This window comes from Carcharodon carcharias, chromosome 11, assembly GCF_017639515.1.
Source record: "Carcharodon carcharias isolate sCarCar2 chromosome 11, sCarCar2.pri, whole genome shotgun sequence".
NCBI classification, from domain to species: domain Eukaryota; kingdom Metazoa; phylum Chordata; class Chondrichthyes; order Lamniformes; family Lamnidae; genus Carcharodon; species Carcharodon carcharias.
In genome coordinates, this window is record NC_054477.1 from 67,700,005 (window position 1) to 67,703,824 (window position 3,820).

Below are 3,820 nucleotides of genomic sequence, written 5' to 3' on the forward strand. Positions count from 1 at the left end.
CTAATGTAAAAAATGTTATCAAACGGCAGAGTGGGCTCCAGGGGCTGAATGGTTTATGTTCATATGTCATTTGGATGGATGAGATAAGCTGGGCTAGATGGCCTTCGTCATTCATAATTATCTTGCAGAGGTTGGAATCATGGCTGAAGTTCTGTTTAGTTTGTTGCTAATGGAATTTTACTGAGCAGGCTTTGTGGGGGGGATATTGCCAGGACAGGAGTGCGTAATGGGCTCAGTGAATCAGTAACCTGTTTTACACTGCACATGATTCTCAGGTGTCTTTTCCATTGACTTCAATCGTGTCCTTTTGTCCACTTACCTATTTTTGAGATATTGAAACATCATGATAAATGTTTTATTGCACTGTAGATATTGAAAATGTATTGTAGTGAGAAGCAACATTCAGCAGAGTCTTCAGATTTGCTAATCAAGAAAACACAGATACAACTGTGAACCATTCAGTCTTTGTCCTCTGGGCTCTTAAAAGTTATGTTGCACAGAAACAGCGGAGGGGTCTACTGACGTGAAGACCTATGTCGCTCAATCATTCCACTTTGTTGCTCAGGAGTCATTTGATCTTTCTTACCCTGTGAGATAACGGATATAGAATAGAATCCAGTTACACCCCTTGTATGAAATAATTATATTGAATAATATCATGCACGCAGGCAGGAGGAAGTCTTCTACTTCTTCCATAGAATGGAAAAGATGTTGCACAGTTTATCTGGGTTTGCAAGTATTAATCTGCCGCACTCCCCCCACCCCCGCACCCCCCACCCCCACTCAACAAATTTGAATTCACTGTCACTATGTCCACATGATGCAATGTGCTGAACATGTTAACAAGGGCTGAGGCAGTCACCAAAATCAGTGTTATCATTGGCATAGTGTTAAACATAACCCAATGGAATATCTTTCTTTCAAATGAATAATATTGCATGATGCTGTTAAGATAAAATGTGGACTCTATGAGAAGTATTATATCTTCCTGACACCAGTGTTATTGGAATTTAATGTTGAGTTATATTGTGTGTGTGTTTGTGTGTGTGTGTGTGGAAAGATTTAATTGAATTAAAGACAACTGGTCTGTAGGCTTTGATGTATTAGAAAATAAGCTATGTTTGAAATGTTAATTTGGTATACATAGGGTTAAAGGGAACATTTGCATGTTTAAATAAACAAGGTTAGATTGATTTCAAAGGAGGGGGTGAAATGTGTCACCAAGCCAAGTGAAGTTCAGAAACTGTGGCTGAGATTTTCTGGCCCCATTGTGGGCGAGACCTGCCGCAGGCAAGTCGGCACGCAGCCAGAAGTCCATTAACTTGCAGCAGGACTGGAAGGTCCCAGCGGCAGACGGGTGCAGAAAATCCAACCCAGTGTGTTTATTTTTCCCAAATATTACTGTTAAAATTAGTACTATGAGAGACTTTTATTATCAGAGAGGTAAAGTCCAAAGACATAGTGAAACAATGAGAATTTGCATTCAAAGGGGAAAATATGTATAAAGGAGCAAAGGTTGTGTGTAAGGGGAGGCATTTTAAGATCTCAAGTGTGAAAAGCTTTCAGCATCTACGCCTCAAGCTGCTGCCCACAAAGAACGGAAGTTAAGCAAACTCACTTCGAATTGGATTGTTCAGGGTATTGCGTTCTTTGTCTCTTTTAAAATCCATGTGTCTTTCTGTTGCCTTAATGAAAATGTAACTGGGAGTTAGAACAATTAGGGGATTTAGAAGTTATCATAGTAGTAATTTGTAGATCTATGTATTTAAAATCATTTCTTCTATTAAAGGTTCAATTCAGTTTTGTAAGAAACCTATAAGATTTGGTGGTCTTATTACTACTGAATTCAGGGCATGCATTGCAAAATTTACACAAATTGCAAAACAAGTTGTGGCAGTTGTTTCAAGTTTCCCTTTGGGTTTTGCGCAGCTCAGCATTTACTATCGGCTATGCCATAACAATGTTGAGAGCTTTTTGTGGGATATATTTGAAATTCCTTGATTGGGTTGGAGTTGGTGAATCTTAAGATCACAAGTCTGAGAAGCACTTTGAATTCAGGAGTTGGTCTGAGGTTTTTTGAAGTGGTGAGACTGCAATATGGCTTTGGCAGTTGAAGTTATAACTTTGGCTGGTTTACAAAAGGCAACTAAAGTTAATTTTATGGAACTGGCAGAAATGATGCAATTGAGATGACCTGCATGGGGTAAGGAAGCAGACATAATTGAAGGTACAGCAGAGCATTTCAAGTTAGAAGTGATACCTGACACTAGTGAGTCACAGCTGGAGTTAGTGAGACATCAGTTAGAAATGAAGAAGCTTGAACTTGAACAAGTGAAGGAAATGAAAAAAACTTGAGCTAGAGGCAGCAGAAAAGGAAAGGGCAGAAAAAGAAAAAGGAAGGGTATTTCAAAGGGAGCAAGCAGAAAGGCAGGAGAAAGAAAATAAACTGGAACTTGAATTCCAGGCAAAAGAAAAGGATAAAGAAAGAGAAGCAAGGGAAAGAGAGAAGGAACGAGAAAGGGCATACCAGCTTAAAAGGCTGGAAGTTTAAAAGGAGATCTCAGGTTCTGAGGAAAGATCTGATGATGAAAAAACCTTTCACCTAAAACCAAGTGGGGAAATGCTTAAATTTGTACAAGCTTTTCCAAAGTTTGAGGAAAGAGATGTGGAAGCATTCTTTATTTCATTGGAGAAGCTAGCTAAACAGATGAAATGGCCACAGGAAAACTAGACATAGTTGTTACAATCCAGATTGGTGGGTAGAGCACATGAGATTTATGCTTCATTGTCAGAAGAACTGTCGGTAAACTATGACATGGTAAAAAAAAGGCTATTTTGAGTGCATAGGAGTTGGTTCCTGAGGCATGCAGGCAGAAATTTAGGAATATGAGAAAAGAGCCAGGCAAACTTATATTGAGTCTGAAGGAGTAAAACAAAGTTAGTTTGACCAGTGGGATACAGGCATTAAAGATGAGACAACATATGCAGTTCTTAGAGAGGTAATTCTTTTGGAAGAATTTAAAGGTTCAATTTCTTTGGTGAGTGAGAACACATGTGGAAGAACAGAGGGTTCAAATGTAAGACAATCAGCAGAAATAGCTGTTGATTATGAGTTAGTTCATAGCGCTAAACCTTATTTTGTCACCCTATTAAATCAGAAACAGATAGAAAGTGGGAAGATGAAAGGGAGGTGGGTAGTCAGGGAAGAGAAGGAGTAAGTAGAAATTTTCAGGAAGTTTTTTTTCAGAATAAACAGGAAGGTGCTGAGGATAGAAGAGACATTTGAAAATTGAGATGTTTTCATTGTAATAAAGTTGGACATATGAAATCTGTATGCTGGAAATTGCAGGGAAAATGTATTGAAATTATAGGGGTACAGAAAAGTTCTGGAAGTAAAAGTAGCATGGGCTCTAAGGTTCAGGTTAAGGAAAAAAATTGTGGTTTATGTACAGGTAAAACAGGGGGTATCAGTGATAGGTAAAGAAGTGGAAATGGGTTCACAATTTACCCAAGAGAATTCACAGAAGCAGCTTACAGAAATGTTTAGAGATTTTGTGTGTGAAGGGAAAGTCTTTCCATGTGTACAGGGCGGAGTAGGTAAAGATGTTTAAATTTTAAGGGACAAAGGGCTAGTCAATCCTTAATGTTGTGAGATAGTGACATTTGTTGTTCAGTGGGAGTATTGTAGGAACAGGTGATAATAAGTGGAGTTCATAGAGATGCTAAACCTAGTCCATTGTGGGATGTAAATTTAAAGAGTAAGTGAAAAACAGGTGAGGTGATTGTTGGAGTCACAGAAAGATTGCCCATTTCAGGGGTT